Raw genomic sequence first — 23,802 nt, forward strand, 5'->3', positions numbered from 1 at the left:
AGTTTATTAATTCACTTATTTTCCTAAATTTTAAATTACCACAGACGATTTTCATTGATTCTTCTAAAAATTCAAGTGTTGTTATCGAACCCGGTGTGATGGTATTATATTCTATTTATTTGTGGGAAAATTTATTCAATTGAACATCTTTACAAGTTCCATTACTTCTCGAAAATGCAACCGGTAGCTTTTGATTGGCGTTTAACATTTTTCTTCAACTTTAGTTTAGTTCCGGCTCGATTGGTTGCATTGCAATCTTTAAAGGTTAAAGTGCGTCATGCATCTCTATACTGAACATTGCATCATTTCTAAACCGGCGAATTGATTGAACAGTGCCAAATTCCAGTGAAAATGGCGCCATGTTATGTTAGGTAGTGGGTTAACAACAATGAAAAGAATAAGTCTAAATTCTGATGTATTTTGAATAAATCAAATTTTAAGAAGGGCACATAAACCCTTCTTGATCACTTATTTTGCAACACTAAATTTGGATATTTTTCTGAAAAATATGACTCAAACCCAGCGTGAATGTTTCTATGAATTGGATCCTTTGGCTGAATCGGTGTAGTTTTTAACTTGAGGTTGCCAGAATTTTTCCAGCACCTATCCGGGCCAAGCTAATCCGAGCAATTTTATATAAAAACCTGACAAAATCCGGGCATTTGATTTCATCAATGACGAACGAAAATCCAGGCAATATCCGGGCAAATTTTGTCAAAAAACAGAAGTTACTCAATAAAAATAAAGAAAAAAAAAATAAAAATATATTTTTTTCGTCAACACTCATCGACAGATTTTAAATTGTATTTTAGGCTTCCAGAAAACCTCAAATGGTAATTTTTTTAATACATAATTTGTATGTTTTGTTAAGTTTGCCAAATAAAGTGAATAAATCCGGACACAATTCGGGCATTTTTAATGAATGACTGTTCTCAAATTTTGAGTGTTTAATACTTAGAAGCATAGCTCAAAAGTTAACTGTATTTTCCAAAATTAAACCCAACACTTCCGGTAATCAAGAAAAACTAAATTAGGAGAATGTATGAATCAGTTTTTAAGTTATAGAATGCCAAATTTTGGTGTTTTTCGGCTTGATTTTTTAGCGGTTCTTGATGTGTTAATTTAACTTTATTGAGTTATGCTTCTTCATTTTAACGATTATTCTGCAAATGATATGTCATATGTGTGAACCTTTAGAATTTTACTTTTTTAGATTACTCTAACTTTTAATTGAACCAGAGTAGTCGGATTAATCGGTTTCTCTATAAATCCAGAATTTCGATATTTGTTTATGTGAAATCTGATAATCTGGTTAAACCGGTTTGTTTCCTCAGAAAAATCGGATTCATGTAAACGTTCCGTAGAATAGCTGTAACAGTGGAATAGAGTTTGAACCATGATAGTAAAAACGGGGGAGATTTTGGTGGTTAAATCCCCCAAAAATGCCTAGCGAAATGTTTTTCGCTAAACTTATAATTTTAAATTCTTCATCAAACTTTTATGAAGCAATCAAATATAGTCAAGAGTAACAATCTCGATACAGAGCTGCCTGAATTCGAAATCTGAATCTAAATTCCAGAAAAGAATTCCTATGAATTTCAAACCAAAAAGCCAAATTTGATCTAAAAGCTCAACCAGGAATCTTTTACTCGATTCTGAATTTATGGGTTTCAATATTCATCTTTTTTTTTTAATATTTACTCGTAATTGAACTTATAAATTTAAGCGAAAACAACGATTGATAAAATTGTTTCAGATTTTTCAATTCTGCACTCATTAATCTTTCTTATGTTTCTACATATGAATTGAGGATAAAAATTTGAAGTCTAAATCTCCGAAACCTGGAAATCTAATACCAGGTCCCAAATTTTACAACAGTTGTTCAAAAAAATTCTCCCTTGTTATTAGTAATTTGGTTCCGAATATTGAATCCTTAAAGCTAGACACTAAAATGCAAAAGACTCCAAAAAATTAGACTAAGCTGGCAAGATTGCCCATATTCTGCACAGATTTTTTCACTTTTCTTGAAAAATTAAATCAAAATTTTAAATTGAAACCTTAGAATTATGAATTCTGCGACCATAAAATTGTTTAAACAAAATTTGTCCAAATTAAATAAAAACAAATTTTTGGATACCTTCAATATGATTCAAAATCGGCTGATTTGTTTCGATGAAAAAAAAATCAGTTTTTCAAGTGGTTTTGTTCTTGATTTTTATGGAATACTTCCGAAATTTGTTTTGATACTGGCTGGATACGGGGGCAAATTTTGAAGCCCAGTTTTTGTAATGTTTTAAATAGCCCGGATATTTGCGAAGTGATTTCTAGTAAGAACCCAGTTAATTGTTCTTGATTTTCAATTTGAATCATCATTAGAATAGAATCCTGATTCGAATCTTTGATTTGTATTTCGAACTTAAAAAAGATGGATTTTTCATATGCAAAACTCATCATTTTGGAATATGAAACGGAAATATTTAAAATTAAAACAATTTTAAAGATTTAGACTTCAAATTTTTATCCTCAATTCATATGCAGAAACATAAGAAAGTTTAATGAGTGCAGAATTGAAAAATCTGAAACAATTTTATGAATCGTTATTTTCACTTAAATTTATAAGTTCAAAAACGAGTAAATATTAAAAAAAAATATATATGGATTTTAAACCCATGAGTTCAGCATCAAGTAACTATTTTGTTGGCTATATCGGTGAAATTTTATATTCTTCAAGCCCGTGAGGAACAAAACGATGAAATGTGATGAAAATTTTTTCAGAGTATTGGGTTTAGGAATCAAATTGAAGGAGATCGCAGTTTCGTAACTTTGATTCTTGATTCAAAATTTAATTTTTAAATGCAATCAGATTCAGTTTAGAAACACAAACAAGGTGAAAATCACAAATATAGAATGAGATCTGCATTCATTTCAAAGAATTGGTATTTTGAACAAAAAAAAATTAAAACTTTATTCACAGGGGTTACTTTAGTAAATATGAAGCTATTATTGATAACTTTTTATTATAAAAAACTTGTGTTTATTCATAAGGTGAAATACAGATGGAAATTTCAATTAAAATTTAACATTATCTATTTATATTGAATTTCCTTAAAAATAGGATCAAATCAAAATCTTAAACTGTGTAAGAGTTTACAATAGTAAAAATAATCCTTCTTTAAACCGTAAACCTAGTTTATTACTGTTATTATTGAAAATTTGATACATTTTCACCAATGCTTAAAATGGTTATGCTTGTGGTTAATAAGAATATACTTGTTTATCTAAGTAAATAAAACAGTTTTTCTTTCAAATGAAGCCTCCTTTATCCCATATTTATTTGTTTTATTTTTTGTTTCGATTATAGTCTTGTAAAATTCAAGTTTCCAGGATAGTTGATATTTGAACGAATGTTTTGGACGTTTTAAAAATCTAGCAGTGTTTTAAATTCATTAAATAGACAGTCTGTTCCAGTGAAAGTCTGGTGCTGATCATGATCTTTTTTGAAGTCTAAAATATACTTGAAGCATTCGAGTCTAATACCTCATGATAAATAATATTGTAATTTTTAAACTGTCACAAAATCAAAATCTTAAGCTATTTAGAAAGATATTGATAGCGAAAAATATCTTATTTTTCTTTTGGTATTTCACCGAAAAATATAAGCATTTTTTAAAAGTTGAGTATGTTTTATTGTATGTTAAGTCACACACCACATACATCATGTAGGAGGAGGATGGCAATTGGTGTATGAGAAAAATTTCACGATCGAATTTTGAAAAACGACCATATTCATTTTGAAGATTTAACCACAAAACTGATCTGTGCAAAATTTCAGCTCAATCGGACTTGATTTAGGGATGTCTAAAAGTTTCGTTTTTTACCCTCAAAAATCACCAAATAGGGGACCAATGGAAATCGAAAAAAACATAAATTTTAATCCTAAACTGTGACCCAAAGATGGGTCTTGACTCAAACATTCAGTCAGCGAAACTTTTTTTGTAGAGAAATGAATCCAACTTAGATGAAATTTCAGGGACTAGATAAGGGAAAATTGATGTTGAAAAACATGCGAAAAAAATTCGCCTTGTCTCCCGGTGAGACTTGAACCCACATCTTGCGCCTCTCCGGGGCCCATGTATTAACATTCTACTACAGGAGACCAACCTGGCGTATGAATATTATACTGGTTGAGTGTCGATGTCTATCGGAATGAAGGGAATAGTTCTCCCATGTGATCATAATCATTTTTCTTGGTCTATTTCTATTCCCATAATTTCATCTTACAGTAGTTGGACTCAAATTTGGATATTTTAGGCACGGCAAGATTTGCATTGCCTTCTCATATACTTCTACAAAAAAAGTTTCGCTGACTGAATGTTTGAGTCAAGACCCATCTTTGGGTCACAGTTTAAGAATAGAAAATAAGGCGGTGCCAAACACCGAATTTGGTTGGATATCCAAATACGGCAAACGCATCATTTCTCATCATAACTGACAACCCGTGCAGTATATGAGAAGGCAATGCAAATCTTGCCGTGCCTAAAATATCCAAATTTGAGTCCAACTACTGTAAGATGAAATGATGGGAATAGAAATAGACCAAGAAAAATGATTATGATCACATGGGAGAACTATTCCCTTCATTCCGATAGACATCGACACTCAACCAGTATAATATTCATACGCCAGGTTGGTCTCCTGTAGTAGAATGTTAATACATGGGCCCCGGAGAGGCGCAAGATGTGGGTTCAAGTCTCACCGGGAGACAAGGCGAATTTTTTTCGCATGTTTTTCAACATCAATTTTCCCTTATCTAGTCCCTGAAATTTCATCTAAGTTGGATTCATTTCTCTACAAAAAAATAAATTTTAATTTTAATGCCAAATTACTCATTCTTTCCCTAATATCGACATGGCCACAAATCGTGTGTATCCTATAAAATGAAAAACCTGCATTCCTCATTTTTCTTTTCAACATATTTATTATCTGTTACATAAAACATGCAGTAACGAGGCAGAAATGAAGTGAGGAGTTTCTTGCCAAACGCTTCATATGATCATATAGAGTTTTATTATGAAAATAATGTTGAATTTGTAGTTATGGAATCGAATTGGTCACCCGGAACTTCCGAAGTTTGATGCTATTTGAAACCGGTAATCCAATCCAAAGTTTTATGCAGTTGACACGAATTTGCATGATTCTATTTTTTTGCAGATATTTGGTTGTTGTTGTTGTTGTTGTTGTTGTTGGACATTTATTTGAAGAGGGTTTTTAGTCTTAAACTTTTACCCTGCAGATATTTGGTCAGTCACAATCGTCACTACTTAATTTTTTTTTTGTATTTTCTCGGTTAATGTTTTAAAATTTTCACTCGAACTCTAGTTTCATCTGTGATTTGAATTGTTTCTTTTGAATAGATTTTTTTCAAAAAGAAGTCCTAGATAAAATTAATTGTGTTTTCTCAAAACAACAAATGAGAAAATCCCAACGTCACACAGGAGTACTTAGAAGAAAAATTTGGCGAAAAATATTTTTTTTCAGGTTTGACGTCAATAAAAGCCTGTATCAAACTCATCAAACGTTTTTTGGATCATATAATATATTCTTTATCGTTTTCGTAATTTTTCATATTTTTCTTATTTAAATTTTCCAACATTTATATGACAAGATAGATAATCCAGGTTAAAAAAAGTTATAAAATTAAGAAAAACCTTGAATTTTTTAAATTGTTTTATAAAATGAAATAACAATTGTAAATATTCAAAAAAAAACATGAATTTCAATGGGCTTTAACTTAAAATTAACAAAGCCCTAGGTGACTTTTTGGGGGAAAAAAGATATCAATGTTTTTAAACTTCTAACATAAAAATATCAAAATTGCGTGTGTTGGCGCGATTTTTTCCTTTAGCGCATGATTTTTGAAGTTATCAATTTTCATATGATATCAAACATTTTGACGGGACTTGTTGGGAACAAAAACAAAAACATTAATTTGTAAAAATAAATCAACGTTTAAAGCCAAAAATAAATAAAAGAATTTTCAAAGCATTGTATACTTTCTCTATAATAATCGATTTTTATCAATTACTAGCTGATCCGGTGTGCTTTGCTACACCTTTCAGAATCAAATGATATTTTCAGAAATCATTCAAATTTTTATTGTTTTTGGTATTATTTTAAATCAAATTATGACGAAATTAATAAGCAACCACTTTAAAATGAGAGCTTCAGCTGGAGTTTCAAATTGCAACACAAACCATAACTTATATTCTGAATCTTGATTTATAAATTTGTTTTAAAGATCTGATAATTTTCATCTATTTCCTTAAGTTTCGCCCTAAAAAAGAAGGGTCCCAAATTAATCGTTCGCAAATAATCTAACATATAAAGTATGGTTGTTTTTGCTTGATATGTTCTGGATTTATGCTAAAAAACTGATTAGAGAGCCCCCCCCCCTGTCCTTCCCTTCACCCCCTGCTGAATGGAGATTGTAATCTTTAATAAACATTTTTTTCGTTCCCAAAAATCCTCTTATATCAAATATAGTTCCATTGGTTGATAAGTATTTAAGCTTTACAACAAAAATTGTATGAAGCCCCTTTCTTTCTTTCCCTCTCTACACTGTAAAGCATAAGAGTCTATAACAATCGTAGAAACATATCTCGTAACCAAGTACTTTTCCATGCCATATTTGTTTCCAGTTGTTGGCTTCGTAAGCATAAATGCTAACAAAATTGTATTGGGCTCACCTCCCATGTACCTTCTCACTGAAAGGAGGATGATGTGTCAAATAATCATAGAGTCATACCAAAATGATTTTCCATGTTAAGTATTGTCCATTTTTCGGATTTTGTAAAATAAAAGTTAAATGTAAGCTTCCCTCTTCCCTTTCTAGATTCCATGCCATGCCAAATTTGGTTTTATTTAAGTTGTAAATTTTTGAGTTATGTATGAACTTGAAAGGGAGTACCATCCCCCTTTCCGTTCTCTTCTTTCAATAGAGGGATGATAACTTAATATTCATAAAAGTATTTTTCGTACTCAAATACATTTTGATGATTATGATGAAATTTGGTTTCATTTGCTCGATTAATTCTCGAGTTATGCAAAAAAAAAATGGAAACCACCCCTTCTTCCTTTATATATTACCGCTTAAAAGGTACGGCTTCAGTTTATAATAGAAACATTTCTCGTATCCAAATACACTCACATGTCAAATATGGTTCAATTTGCTTGATCAGCTCTCCAGTTATACTGAAAATTGTAAGGGAGACCTCGCCTCTCCCTTTTCATCCACCTCTTCGAAAGAGTGAGGGATACCAAGTATTCATAGAAGCATTTCTCGTACCCAAATATCGTTCCATGCCAAATTTGGTTCCATTCGCTGTCGTAGTTCTTGAGTTATGCAGTAAAAATTGTATTAAACTCCCCTCCCTCTTTCCTTCCTCCCCGCTGTAAGAAGGAAGGGGTCTCAAACAATCATTAGAACATGTCACGTTCCCAAATACCCGCCCATGCCAAGTTTGGTTCCATTTGCTTAATTACTTTCTTAGTTATGTTGAAAACTATAAAAGAGGCCCCTCCCCCCTTCATATCTCCCTACTGGAAAGAGGGAGGGGTCTCAAATAATCATAGAAATATTTTTCGTATCCAAATACCTTCCCATGCCAAATTTGGTTCCATTTGCTTTATTAGTTTTTGAACTATATAAAAAAATATGGGAGAGGCCCCTCCCCCTTTCAACTGGAAAGAAGGAGGGGTCTCAAATAAGCATTGGAATATTTTTCGTATCCAAATACCTTCCCATGCCAAATTTGGTTCCATTTGCTTTATTAGTTTTTGAACTATATAAAAAAAATATGGAAGAGGCCCCTCCTCCTTTCAACTGGAAAGAGGGAGGGGTCTCAAATAAGCATTGGAATATTTTTCGTATCCAAATACCTTCCCATGCCAAATTTGGATCCAATATTTTGATTAGTTCTCGAGTTATATGAAAAATTGTAAGGTAGCCCCCCTCCCCCCCTTCCTATCACGCCACTGAAAGGAGGGAGGGGTACCAAATATTCATAGAAATATTCCTCGTTCCCAAATACCACCCCATGCCAAATATGATACCATTTGCTTGATGGGTTCTCGAGTTATGCAAAAAATTGTCTTTTGTTTGGGAGGCCCCTCCCCCCCTTCATGAGAGAGGGAGGGGTCTCAAACAACAATAGGAACCTTCCCCTGCCTCCAATACCCCCACCTGCCAAGTTTCACGCAAATCGGTTCAGTAGTTTCCGAGTCTATAGGGAACAGACAGACAGACAGACAGACAGACAGACAGACAGACAGACAGACAGACAGACAGACAGACAGACAGACAGACAGACAGACAGACAGAAATTCATTTTTATATATATAGATACTTAAAGTAATTGAACATTCCTCCATTGAAGTTCTTCACTTCATATTTTCATTTTTAGTAACTTAAGAAAGTTTTGATCATAGATTTGACTTAGTCGCGCTGATTCAACGATTTGTAGAAAAATTCTATCTCATAAATATACTAAATTTCGACAGCTGCTACAGCTTATAAACAAATCAGATGTAAAAAAAAAATTACCGGTAGATGGTGCCAAATTTATTGAAAAATCAAATAATAATTGACATAAAAGTAACCAATGAAATTTTAATTTTGAGTTTTGGCCAGGTTTTTGGGTGAAATACTCCTGTGTGCGTCGTCGGAAAAAAACACGTCCGTTGTCGAGCACGGCTTGCTGCAACCCGCAAAACTGAAAATTTAGTGTTAATGCAGAAATGCAAGAAACGTTGGAATCAAGTGTTATCTCCAGAAAAAATTCAGACCAAATATCAGTTTTCTGGGACTTTTTTTTTCAAAAAAGTCCCAGTAAGTAAATTTTAAGCCGATTTTTTTTCTATTTGAGATTACTTCAGATCTCAACGTTTCATGCATTTTAAGTCACTTGGGTTTAAAAATAAAAGTACGATTTTCCGAATTTCCTTTGGTTCCCCTCACGAAAAATTGAAATCCTAAAACTGATTTTCGGTAAAAAATTGTTTTCAAGATTACACCAGATTTCGACGATTTATGCATTTTTTAAGTCATTTGGCCTCAAAATTAAAATTTCATGTTTTCCGATTTCCTTTTATCTCCTCCTTTGTAATTTTTAAGGGTCAGAAAACCAAAACTTTAAGCGCTTTAAGACACCCCTAAATTAAGTTTAATTGTGCTTTGGGCCCATTTACAAAAACGTATATGGTTGGTTTGCGAAATTTGGCATGACTCATTTGGCTGCCTCCCTAAAAAGCTGTTTAAAACATCTTTAAAAAATTCGAAAATATCTACAATAACATAAGGGTATACTTTGTAGTTTATCGTCTGTTTTGTGATCAAAACATTTGCGATAAATTTTGGAAGATAATATTTGCATGACGACCGTCAAAAATTCATAGTTTAAAGTGAGTCAACTAGGTTGCATAACAGATTTTTATTCACGTTGCAAGCGAACTTTATCTAAAAGCAGTTGAGAAATTGTTTAAAAATGCTGAAACCTTAAAATATGAAATTGAAATTTGAGTTTGACTTCCTTATTGCTATATTATTTATAAAAAAAATTGTTGTATCTCCTTTAAAAACAACCAGTTGTTTTTTGTGCCTAAATTTGCTTGCTAATTATGGCTCGATTTATTTTTCATGAAACTTTTTTTTAACAAAAATTATTGTCCCTGCAATATTCTTTGAAACTGAGCAAGATTTATTATAATTCTGTATGCAGATAAGGGTGGCAGCCAAATAGGTCATGTCGATTTCCACAAACCGACATTTTGTAGATTGGCCCATAAAACTGACCTGTGCTGTGCCAAATTTCAATTTAACAGGAATTAATTTAGATGTACCTCAAAGCTCTCAAAATTTAGGTTTTTTTTACTCTCAAAAATTACCTATAGGGAGATCTAAGGGAGTCAGAAAATCGGAATTCTAATGCTGATGCCAAATGACTTAGAAATGCATAAAACGCCGAGGTCTGGTGTTATTTCGAAAACAATTTTTTTTTACAAAAAATCGACCTTCTGGCACTTTGTCGGTTTTCTGAAAAATGACTAATTTTCCGAAACAAAGAATGATTTGGAAATGGAAAATTTTCCGAGAAAAATGAAAATGGATTTTTGAGAGTTAAAATGAGTCTTCGTTCTAAAATAGCGTATAAAAAATCATACAAATTAAATCAATAATAGGCTAATTGCTTATGCAGATAAAACAAGTTAATTGTTACGCTGATCAACTGAGAAGCTAACCGAATAAATCTGGAAGCCCAATATTATACGATTTTGGATCTTAGACATAGCTAGTGTTGATTTAACTTCTGCGAGGATAAATTGCTCGGTTCAGGTTGTCTTGATAATCATGTATGTTGATTTGTTATTTACGCTCCGAACTATCGTTCGATGAGATATGGATAAATGCAATCCCCTCATCATCCCCTTCTTTGAATTTTCAAATGTATTTGTTGAATGTCCTCAGTGGAACAACCACCAAACCCAAAGACAAATGCTAGGGATGACGACGACCGTTCAAGGAAACGATTATCATTCACCGACGGGAGGATTTCAAAGCAAATGCATGATTGACTGTTGTCTGTCACTCACTCAGTCAGTCGGTCCACCCGCCATTTGGAGACATTCAGCCTGAAGGAGTTGTTCGGATTGAAGCTGCGGCGAAGCAAGAAGTGAATCCAATGCAAAAACTGGACAGGGAACACGAGTCACGATTCTGGTATGCAATTCTAACGTCTGATCTCATCAGCGGAGATTATTCGATTAGTTCTGAACGACATCTGGCGATTAGAACTGGTTTTCTGGAGTTTCTTATTCCAAATTGTACTGTGGAGTTGAGATAGAGATTAATTTATATGGAACATGATTGAATACGATATTGAAACACAATCGAAAGTCATATTAATCAAATTTCAACTGTACCAACTCCAATCATCATCGTTTTTTTTACGTTAAGATCCTCTTTCTGAATAAGACTTTTCACTCCAAAAATACAAAAACAGAAACAACCACCCTACTCAGAGTCAATCCAAAAGATTCAACAGACGAATTCGCGCGCCCAAAGGCAAGTTTGATTTTCAACAGCACAAAATAATCGCCCCAACGGGATTTGTGATTTTGTAGTTTTTTTTCCCTATCTCATCCTAAGACAAAACAACCAATTCAACATTGAGTTGATTTCATTTCACGGATACTTATACATATCTACCTTCTGCTGACAGAGAACGAAATCGGTTTCGAACACGTGACATCTGGCCGGCGGCGGCGGCGGCAATCGAAGATTGGCCGCAGATTCAAACGAGACGAAACGCGATGATGATATTTTGAATTGGGATAGGAAACTAAGGCTATGATCATTTAGAATCCGGGAAGTTTCAAACCTCTGTATTTTAAAAACTATTGATTTGATCGAAAAACTTTCTATGGAGGAAATGAAGGTGTTATTATGATATTTAATGTAAAAATATTTAAAAAAATAATTTATCGTTGATGACAAGAAATACTCTTACTTTATTATAAAATATAATTTTTATCTTTGCACACTTTTTTCAGCCATGTATTGATCTTTTATTTTTACCACAGAAGCTAAACCTTTTCAAAATCATGATATTTTACATAAACTCATCTGTAAAAATCAATTGGAATCTGGTTGGAACCTTTTCATGAGTAGGTATCTCGAAGAATATGACCTCTTAAATTCGGGTTTAACATAAATTTCTTGGTCCATAAGAACACATCTGTCACATTGCGTAAAACCCGGTTGCACAGATTGCGATCCATGAAACTGCTAATTTTTAGTTAATTCCCGGGTGTCCACTCGACAGGTAACACTTTTTGCCTGTCGGAAACGGGTTTACTGCATAGTTAAGAGGTCTGCATTCAGTGGTCCCCAATAACCATAAATGTGTTCCTATAGTTGAGATCAAGGGTTCCACTCCGATGCTTGGTTTGAATTTCGTAAGCATCCTAGAGTGGCTCATTAGACTTCTCAACCATCTGGACCAAAAAAAATGCAGAAACAATAAACTGTTCATGAGTTTTCAAGTCAAAAATAATGAATTTTCGAGGCGCAAAGTGCGTAAAAGGAGCAAATTTGTGCAAAATTATTTTTACTATGGCTTTTTGCACCGTAAATATCTCAAACACACGTAAACGTAAAAATGTGAAAAAAATAGGCAAGATAGTCCTTTTCATAACCAATACAACGCTGCTAAAGTGTTGCATATCCGAGCTCTAGTAACCTAGCTATCACCGAAATGAAGTGCCCGGATACTAAATGATCATAGCCTTACGATTGAATCGTTTCAGGCATAGAATGGCCGAAAAGATGCTTGTTGACGAGTTTCGAAACGTAGATTTGCCACAAATGGCGTCGATAGATGATTGCCTTTCAAAAAATCGATTAGAAGAATTCACTTCCACTTGAGTCAATTTCATTTTGTTGATTTTGGATACTTATTCGTTTAATGAGTTCTTTGTTTTTGTTTAAACAATTTAAGATTTTATTTTGTAGGATTCAAGAATTCTTACAATTAAAATATCAAAACAATTCGAAAAAACCTTTTCTGCAATTAAGTGTTGATAAAAGAAGATTTCGACACTGAAAACTGTATCGGAAAGTGTTACATTTTAGCACTGAATTCAGTGTCGAAAATTACATTTCACGACTTTGATCATAGATTTTCAGTCGTTGGCATTGTCGTTCACATGATTCTATTTGTTAGAATGCGCTTCTTGTAAGTTAATAAATTCTCAAGTAATTTTTTTTAATTTGCATAAAATTGTGTACGCAACTCGTTGCAAAATTCGATTTTTTCAGCACTCGAAGTAATCTGTATATATAAAAATGAAAGTTCGTCTGGCTGTCTATCTGTTCCCTATAGACTCAAAAACTACTGGATCGATCAACGTTAAATTTGGTATAAAGCCGTTTTGAGTACCGGGAATGGTTTCCATAATAGCCTTAGAGCTCTTCGACTTGAAAGACCCCGTACTGAAATATCATAATATATGACACAATCTGATTAATTTACAAATGGTTGTCTAACTTTCTACGCAAACAAATGATTAGACAAAAGAATTTGATTGATTATGATCTTTGAACGAGGGGCCTCCATACATTATTTTCAGAAATAAAACGACCGAACTTATACCATTTTCCCTTTTTTTGTATAGATGGGGAGGTGATTATGAATTTTTTAGGATGATTTTTATAAAAATTGGTTTACAGCATATTTTCACATTAAAACTGGATTTCTTTCTCAGAATAACCCTCCCCACATTTAAAATGGGGATTCCATACCAAATTAATTTAGAAAAAAAAAACTTGCAATTTTGATGATATTGAAGAATTTTGACATGCAGGCAAGTTTTGACATAAAAATATGATTTAAAGTAAAAAGTGACTTTTACAATTTTAAAAATGGAACACTCCCATACTTAATCAACATAAAACTCGATGCAATTCGAACTATTTTAAGCTATTTCAATGGTTATTAGATAAACAAACAAGTTTTGGTACAATTGGACAACTAATAAACTATAAAAACTAAGGTTTATAAAGGACCATCAGTTGAAAACGGATAACTTGAATGAGTGTTCGTATTGGGATGTTTGTCGTATATGTAGTGGGGGATGGATCGTAAAGTATTTGAAAGTTCCTCTTTATTGAGCGAAAGAGGGCTTAAATACAAAATCAGCGATTAAAATAAGATAATTAAATCAATTTTGTACTGCTTTTTTTTTGCAAAACTCACACAACCAGGATTTTGGATAACAAGGTTACAAATTTTACTGAATAACTCATCCTTTTCTATATTGTAAGGTTGTCTTATACGAAATTATCATAAAATTCATCACAGCTTAAGCATTTTTGAGGTATTGGGAGTCTCATCTGAAATTAATTTAAAATTCGACACGACTGAACTAGGTATTTATAAGTCATTTCCATCGAATTTGAAATTCAAATCAGTTGTTCTTTACTAGCATTGTTTTTAAATTGCAATTAGTACACAAATTTCACAAGTTTCAAAATTCTGCTACACTTTTTCAAAATTTTCTCACTTGTTTATCGAAATTCAGGTCTCAATATTAAATTTTGAATTAAATCAAACCCATTTCGGAGGTTCTGGTTCCATAATTCCCATTACCAAAATTGTATTCCTATTTTTATGTTTCTAATTTTGTATCCAGTTCAGGATTATTGATTTTCAGTTCAAATAGTTATTAGAAATTAGAAATAAAAAGCTGCATTAAAATCCTGGTTCAAATTTGGTTTGGATTTAATATAAAATTTAAAGGATGTTTTCCGACATTATTTGTATTTCCAATATTTTGAAAATAGTTTTTCAAATCGGAAAAAATGAGAAATTTTGTTTCATATTCAAACTCGAATTTCTGAAACCTTATTCTTACACAAAATTCAAAAATTTAAAGCTACGAAATTGCATTCTAAAATTGAAAAGTCAGAATCAGATTTTAATTCTGATTAGCAATACAGGTTAAAAATAAATAATTTAAGTAGTGAATTAAGATTCAAGAATGAAAAAAATAGATTTATGAAGAGGACTCTAAAACTTTGCTCAGAAAATTCTTATCTGGAAAGAGATTCTGAAATCGTGTTTTTTGTACATTTCAGAGATCGTATGAAATTTCGGATACAGATTCAAAGCGCAATTTTCTTACTCAGGTTCAGAATGTAGATTCAAAATTTAGAAAAAAATTAAACTTGTAAATTAGTTTCATTGAATTATTCAGGAATTCAGGAATTTGGTTCAAATACGAGATATCTCGTTTTTTCGCTAGCAAAAAGTGTGCTACTCTTCGGAAAATATCTCGAATGGACTGAATTTGAGTGTTAAACTTTATTGGACAAAATCGAACACAACATTTGCCGTAACTAAAAAATGCTTAATTTGTTAAATTTAGTCCAGGGGTTTCTGAGATATAGAATGCCGAATTGCAGTATGTAGTCAAAAACAATTCAAATGAAAATCACAAATAATAGGTAGAATTATAGTTATTTGTTTCATCTAAAAAAAAACCAATTTGATTATCCACAGGGTCCAAGGATCCGGAAATCATCCACAGGATTTTCATTATGGAATTGATTTTTTATGAAAAATATTTGCCGTTAATGAAACATCTTCACCTAAAAATCAGCACAATTTTTTTTATTTTCCCAGTGTATAGTTTAACATTATAAACACATTAAGGACACGAAAATACGAAATCTTATATTCCAGAAATCGGTTTTTAAAGCCAAATTTCATACTAAAATCATTAATTCGATTCAAGTTTGCATCAAGAAAATTTGATCCGTAAATCTGATGATTTTTATCTCTTACTTTTATTTGTTGAACATTTGATTTATGTTCATCAAAGGTTCAAATCTTTAAATTTGTAAAGTTATTAAGAAAACTGTTAAGTTTGAGATACCTGACTCTTTAAAAAATTCAAAGTTTTAAACAACGATAGAAGTGAGCTTAGTTCACTCTTAAGGTTAAGGACCGATTTTCCAATGTTACGATTTAATACGAAAACTTTAAATGTCAAAGTACTTAAAAATGAATAATCATAAAGTTACTAACATAATTTGTTGTAATTTTCAGACTTTCATTATTCAGACTTATTTAAAAAAAAAAGGAAGAATGAGTGCATTTTTTGATTAAACTTGTTTATCATCTTTATGGCATTCGAATGCTACTTTTTCATAACCAGAACCAAACGCCAAAACTCAAAAGCGCTAGAATAATTTTTTGAAAAAAATTTGCATTAAAAGATGATCGATTATATTGAAAAATTCTTAGTGATTTTTTTATGGAGTAATCGATAAAAATCGATATAAAACACTACTCATGGCAGAGAATTTTCAAGAAATTATAATAAAAATTTGAAACACAAACATTTTTTTACATATCAAAATGTATAGGCTAAGATCAACCATGTTCATGTACTTTTTAAAGGTTTTTTTTAAAGTTTTGGCATATAGAGATGATTTATTTTATCGAAAACTTCCTCCCACTTTCTAGATGGGATTGGTCCCATATGAAAACATTGTACATACGTAATTAGCCAAAGTATTGACATTATAAGATTATCTTTTTTCATAAATCAATGAAATTTATGGTAGTACGAAGCCTACTGAGTCTAGTTATGAAAAAATCTAATTTTCGTTTGATTTTGCAAATAAAGTAAACAAAATTGGGCAACATCTGGGCAATCTGACAAGCTCAGTCTTATATTATTGAAATTCGTTATTCAGGACAAAATTTTTATTGACAAGGACAAGAAATTTTCTGAAAAACAATGCTAGAAATGTGGACCTGGAATAAGAATTCGAGGTTTTGGCTTTAGTTGTGAGTCGATACTGTTACTCTTGAATCATTTTAGTCGTTCATCAAAATTTGATTGAGAATTTGTTTGAGTTTTGAGAAAAAACATTTCACGCATTCGGCAAGGTTGCCAAAACAAAATTTGTGTTTTAGCGAAAAAATTTTTTGGATTTTTGTGATTTCACCCAAAAATCTGTGATGGATTTCAGTTACGCTATTTCCTTCAGTTTAATTTAAAATTCAAGTAAAATCGGAAGGAGGAACTTTTATTTTAGAATAAATCAATCAACCTTACTTATATTGTCATGTTTTTTTCAATCTAAAGTTAGAAATCCAAAGTTTATATTGACATCAAATCTTAAAATTTTGGAAAAACGTACGAAATATAGAAAATCTGTGAAATTTGTGAATATTCCCAAAATTATGTGTTCTGTTATGAAAATTTTCTCAGAATTCTGTAAAAATTACAGATTTTTTTCTGTGACTTCACCATTCTTGGTCAGGGGCCCGTGTAACCATAATCGGAGGCCTGAATAGCCAGTGTAAATGATCTAGAAAGGCCATATTCAGTGAATTATATTCTACAGTCCACTTTAAATCTGTAATATTTGAAAAAAATTAGTGCTTTAATAGACTGTAAAAAAAAATCGAATGCTATCAATCAATGCCTTCAGGAGCGATTCTGAACAATATTTCTGACATCAAAACGAATGATTTTTGTTACTGTTTTGTCTATTTTGCCATACTTTTCTGCAACTGTAAGATTATTGCAAAGATATAGTATTATCCTTTATTGTCATACATTTTGATGTGAAAAGCCAAAATTTTCGTAAAATGACGGTTTGGAATAGTTGCTGTAAAAGTTTTTTTCAAAAATGAATACCTTCAGAGTAATTTTGAATAAACAAAGCTGAAGATCTGTTAAACATAAAAATTTATAATTCCTACCAAAATGAAATTTCACATATAAGAAAACTTTTATTTAAAACCAATGTCCAAATGTTAGTTTTTTTAAAGAGTTTATTTATTTTCACGGAATCACGATTTAGATTTATTTTCTTGTTCAGAATACCGCATGACTTAGAGTCGTACATTAAAATATAAACAAGTAACAACTTGAGATTTTAAATCTGAATTCAAAGTTCAAATTTATTTCAATTCGAATTCAATCGAAACTCAGATTGTTTTGAGACTTGTTTTTGAGAACTTTCTGAAAAGTGTAAGTTTTGTTATAACAAAATAATTTCTTTTAATTTAAAAGTAAGACAACAGCTGAACTCCTCGAAGGGTCGGTTGTTTGAATTGAGTGACAATTTCAAGTCAAAATTTTAGAGCGCTAATTGGCATTTTTGTTCTCCGACTGGAACTTAACCATTTGCAACCGGCAGGCATCAGCTGAGAACCATTTCGGTACCAATTTCCACAATACAGCTCCAGTCCTTCCGGCCGCGCCGTGAATTATTTAGTCTCACATAAATGTCCAAACATAATCTGCTTCAATCAATCAAAAAAGCATTCATCTCCTCGCCAGAATCAGCCAGCCAGCCAGCCAGCTAGCCAGAGTCCCATCTTAGTTGAGTTGAAACATCGGCAATCAACCGAGACAGTTATCGTCTTTCACAAATCTAGAATCGCCTCCCCCCATTCAGCAGTCGGACGGGCTTGGAATCGGGTTACGACGATGATGGAAGCAAAGATCGTTCTCTCATCAAGTTTTTTATTTTGGGGTTATGTTGGGGGATACCTTAAGACGGAAGCATTGATGGAGGGGGGCAACTTGAGCGTTCTTCTCCAGTTCAGCTCCAGTCAGTCAGTCAGTCAGACGGACCAAAGAGCTGTACAACATGCAATTTTGTGCTGGAAAACCGCTAGAAGAGACCGGTTCTTTGCTGGCTGTTTCGTTTTTTTTTTCTCAAGCTTCCTTCTTTTCCTGCCGGGGCTATTGCTGAAAGAACAGCCATTACCATACCGTCGTCGTCGACAGCATCTTCCTCCGATAGCCGCCGCGGCCGATGTGTGGCAAACTTCTTCGGGCAGTTAGGTTTTATGGATGGTTCTATGTTTCCAGGTTTTTTTTCTGCCCCTGTTCTTCCTATAGACCTGAGAACGTCCGATCCGATCAAACAGATGGGGAGGATTTTATCATCGGACCTGAGCGAGCATTGCCTGTTTTCCGACTTCTTCCATTATCGAGACGTCTGCAGATTCAAACCGAAACATCTACCTAGCTAGAGCCGAATAGCCAGATATCTGCCGTCATTTTGTATTCAGCAGAATGCCGATTTTGCTGCCGGATTCAAAGTAATGCATAGTGGGGAAATTTGGCCCCAAAATCAGAAAAAATCGAAGCAGGAGGTTTAACAATAAACGCACCGGAGGGGGTTATTTTTTTAACTTCGAACGACTAAAAATTCTATTATAATTGTTTTTTTTTCGTAAATTTTTCTACATGACTTTTTATTTTTAAAATACACGTTTGATTTTATTATAATAATTTTTTTAATGTTTGTAGCAGAGGTGCAAGTTTTCAGATAATCATTTGAAATTGATATTTACCGTAAAAAGTATCAATTCAGCAGCACAAGGAATTTCGTTGTAACGTTCAAATCATTCGATGTCAAACAAAATTCGCTGAACATCTCATCAAGAAAAAAATCACAAAATCAGATTATATAAATTAATTATATAAATCTTCAGATATATTCCCCACGTTTTACCTTATTATTTTTTCACAACATAAAGTTAAATTTAAATTTAATTGAACTTTTACTACCGAAAGCGTTATGGCTAGTGGGAGAGACCCATGCTACAAAAAAGTGTTTCTATGTACACAACACACTATCATATTATTTTATTAACATCACTTAAGTTTTATAATGCTATTTGCAAATACGGTGTTTTGTTAAAAAAAAACAAATGAAGCGATTTGACAAGTACCCCGAACGGTACAAAAAAATTGATTTAACTTGATATTCAATGGCACATTATTATTTCTGTGATTTTCTTTTTTCTCTTAAGAATTCTATAAATCTTCTAGAAGCGCTCTTAATAAAATAAGTGAATTTATCGGACATTATGAATCATAACCTACTTTTTGTGCAACGGTCATGTTTTCTTCTTTAGAAATTTCCCACAGAGAATTTCAAACATCATGCGAGTCGAGAGAATATTTGAAAAAAACTTGTGAGCCGGCTGAATAAATAACGGTTTTCATTCTTTTGAAATAAAAAAATCTTTAAAATACATAAGAAAATCACTAAAATGTCTTTTTTAAATTGAATTCAAAAGTTGAACCGTTTTGATAGAAGCTACAAATCGCTGTTTTTATTTGAAAGAGAAAATTTTGATATTCAGGCATCACACTGAGATTTAAAAAGAAAAAATCTCACTAGATAAAATCTTAATCTTATTCGCAACCTTGGTTTTTAGTTTTTGGGAAAACCGCTGGGGGTCAAATGACCCCTAACACATTTTTCGTTAAAACTCTCTCGCTTCTCTACTGATTATTTTATAATATTTAGTTTTTGAAAGCTTGTACCGTGACTCAAATATTATTCTCAGACATAATTCAGCTAGAATGATTTATTTTAAAGTTATTCAAATTAGAAGATTTTTTTAAAATATGCTTTGGAAACAATGCTCTAAGTCACTTACTTAGTCCTCGAAAAAAAAAATTAACTTAGCTTCTGAGAATAAGAAGCTTCCAACTTCAGTTCACTTAGGCAAAATACGATTTTTTTTCGAGCATTTAATAATTTTAATTCAAAACTGGAAAAATTATTTATGGATTATTTAACTCCATATAAAAACCTATCAAATCCTAAAATTTCTTCTTTTCATCATGATGAAACTTTTTCTCTGAAGCTTTACAATCCATATTTGATCTTTTCAGGATTGCGAAGCAAAAGGTGGAAAATGTTGGGATAAATGCCGGCAAAAGTCGGGAATTTCAATACATTTAGTTCAAATAGATTTTTTAAATCCACTCATACCTTTGTCGAGCAAAAAATGAACGTACAAAAATTTCTCGATCATAAACTATTTCTTTTCTTACGCATATTCTCTTCTTTTCTTACGCACCAGTGAATGTAAAAAAAGTTTTTAAATTAAATAAACTTTTATCAGTTGTGAAGTTTTAATACGTTAATTCTTGGGAGTAATTTTTTTTATAGAGTTACTTAATTAAAGATTTTGTATCGCTATGCACTTTCGATTCAGCGAATATCTGAAAAAATAGACCTTAAAAGTTTGAATGAAAAACTAACTGAAATGAATTTAAAATACTGTCACTTTTTAGTTCTGATGTGGAATCATACGTTGAAATCAGACAGTTTTCGATTGAATCCACATCTCGTAAACTAGGATTTACTTTAGCTCAACATCTATCTTGTAACTGAAATTATTATTCATTAATTCAGGATTGAATATGTTTGAATCTGCAGCAATAGCTCATTTTTTTGTTCCCGAAAACACGTTATGCTGAAACTAAACTTGAAAAAATTAGCATAAATCTAACAAACACATTTAAACTGGGGGAGTTATTTTGAAGAGTCTGATAACAATATCGAATAAATTTGGTGAAAAAATTCAATATTAATAGAACGTAAAAAGAGAGAAATCAAATCAGTTATTCATCCTAACTAGGCCATTTAATTTTTTGAAATGCTATTTTTTACAAAGATGTTATGATCAAATGCTGTTTTTTAACAAATTGAACAATGAATATTTTCTTGACGCGACTTTACTTATTTTCAGCTGTTCTCAATTGAGCTTACGGTACCTTTATTAAAATTCAATAATAATCATTACCATACTTGAAATTTTCATTTGATTGATAAAATATTTAAAAAAAATCTAATTTTCTAGTATGTGGCATCCATTTCATTTATAAAATATTAAAGCATCAAATTTCCGACAAACGACATAGCTTCGAAGTACTTTTCTTATTTTGTTTCGAAAATATTTTCGTCTAATTGAGTTCTTTTTTAACTTTTAGGATTCGCGAATTTTCCCATACGGGAAACATTTAAATAAAATAAGATGCCACCATTTTTTTGGTTGATTAGTAAACGCTAGTGAACCTGTATATAAGAGAAGTGACATTTGAAACACAAAATTCCAATCGAGCAAAAGAACTGTCAAAATCGATTCCAATCGATCCGAGCATTTTGTCGCAGAGCTTTTACCTTTCTTATTGAAAACTCAACAAAGGAAGGTATTGTGATTGTTGTTATAGTTCAAACAGATAAATTTTGGTCATATGAATTTATGATTAGGTGCAATTTTTTTCAATGCTTTGGTGAATCGTGTTCCTAGTTAGAAAACTAACTAATTATTAACGAAATTCAAGTCATTCATACCGTTTATCGCGATCCTTCGGGCATCGAGTTCAATGTTGTTTTGTTGGATTGAAGGAGCGTTTACTTTAGAGCTTGAACATTGAGCCAGAAAACAGTGCTGGGGATTTTTTTGTCCAAGATTTCGGCGATGTTGCCACATATTTTATTTTAAGAGGGATCAGATGTCGATTCTCTTATATGAAGGTTCACTAGTAAACGCATAGAAGGCAGAAGCAAGGTTATCGAAATCACAGAAAATCTTTAATTTTACAGAATTTTAAGCCAAATTTCCTCACAGAATCTGTGTCACAGTACACAGAGCTTTTGAAATATTTAAGATTTCACAGAATTTGAAAATTTTTGAACGTATTATCAAAATTTAATTTTTTTATGCCAATTTAAATTTTGGATAATTATCTTTGAATAGTAGAAATATGATAAAATTGATAATATTTATTGATTTTTCTTAAGTAAAATGATAAATAGATGCATTTGACAAGACTTTTGAATGAAATTAATAGAAAAAGCATCACAGAAAATCGTCACAGAATTTATGGGAAAAATCACAAAAATTCAGATTTTTTTTTTCGTCGAAACACAGAATTTTTTTCGTTAACCTTGGGCAGAAGGTGTAACCAACTACCAAATTTTTTTGTGATTTTTGAATACATTTTTCAATTAAACCAGTAGCAATTCAAATTGAAAAGTCAAATAAACATGCATTTTTTAGATAGGACTGAAAATTTAGACTAAGAATTAAGATAAATTTACCAGAATTTCGGTAAATAGATTCAGGCCCCTAGAACTCAGCGCATTCAAAAATAAATTTTAAAGGTATCCAATAAAAAACATAATTCAGTATGCAATATACGAACCAAAATAAAATCTCAGATTGCTAGGCATGAATAAGGTTAATCGAAATCTGGTTTTATGAAGTTTAGAACAATGATATTAAAATACCAATCAGTTGCTAGATTTCTTATTCTGAAAATATAACAAAAGTCAAAAATTAAATTTGGAATTTAAATAATGAATTCATACATGAAAATCAGTTGATTTATGGATCGGTTATTCCATACGAAATTCATTGCTTATGATTATTTCTTTATTTTCAGAATTGATAAGCAAAAATTTCTACAGTAAAATTTATTTTTTCAAATTGAAATTTTAAAAGTATTATTTACATGGCATCAAATCGGAACTATAATTTATCTCATGCAAAAAATAATAGCAAAGCATTTTCGCTTATTAAAGGCGAAGATGGTGTGAAAGACTGAAAAGTTTGTAAGAATTTTCGGTTAATGTTAGGACAACTAGAATTATTTTTTATGCGTATTACCATCAGCGTATTCTGAATAACCTTTGAATTTCAAGATTCAACTAAAAAAAAAAAGTCACTTTGAAGGTCAACTTACATAAAAATATACTCAGTTTTTGAACCTGATAAACAATTTGTGCTTTTTAAAACATGGAAAACCAAATTTGAGCTTGAAAATGGAATCTCTGGCCCCTCTGATTTATAAGGTTTGTTACTTTTGTAAAACTTTATCAATCTTCATGAAACTTTCGCATCACATTAGGTTGTTTTCCAAAACAAAATTAAATGAAAAGTTCTTTTGTTCAAATGTATGTTTCCGAATTTATTAATGCTATTTTCTGGGTAATGAAGGTCAAATAACTCTTAACTTAGATGTCTCCTGTGAAATTTTACGGCAGATTTGAACTCGTGAGAAAATTTCTCAACAGAAAAGTTTTAATTCAGGTCCTTCGGCTTCGATTTTTTGGGGATTTTTAAATTAAATTTTCCCATTGTGCAATCGTTTCGGCGGCTCTTGAGAACCCGAACATGTGAGTGGATTGAATTTAATAGAGCTGTTTTCAGTCCTCCTCCACATCGCAATTGGTCTGGAAGATATGATTTACAATATGACCGAAAGTTTTACCTCTATCTCATAGTTTGTTCAGTTCGATGATGCATGATTGTTAGACGAATGCTCGTTATGATGATTTGAACTCCAATTTTTACGGTATTTTTTGTTTGAGTTTTGAACTGTTCAAGTTGTACTGGCTTCATA

General features: G+C 31.8%; 1 protein-coding gene across 10 annotated transcripts in view; it reads left to right on the forward strand.

Moving 5' to 3' along the window:
• LOC129749889 (neurogenic protein mastermind) overlaps nucleotides 1-23,802 on the forward strand; it is a 467,345-nt gene that overhangs the window by 128,227 nt on the left and 315,316 nt on the right. The window lies entirely within an intron of this gene.

The sequence above is a fragment of the Uranotaenia lowii genome, chromosome 2 (assembly GCF_029784155.1).
Source record: "Uranotaenia lowii strain MFRU-FL chromosome 2, ASM2978415v1, whole genome shotgun sequence".
Classification (NCBI taxonomy): domain Eukaryota; kingdom Metazoa; phylum Arthropoda; class Insecta; order Diptera; family Culicidae; genus Uranotaenia; species Uranotaenia lowii.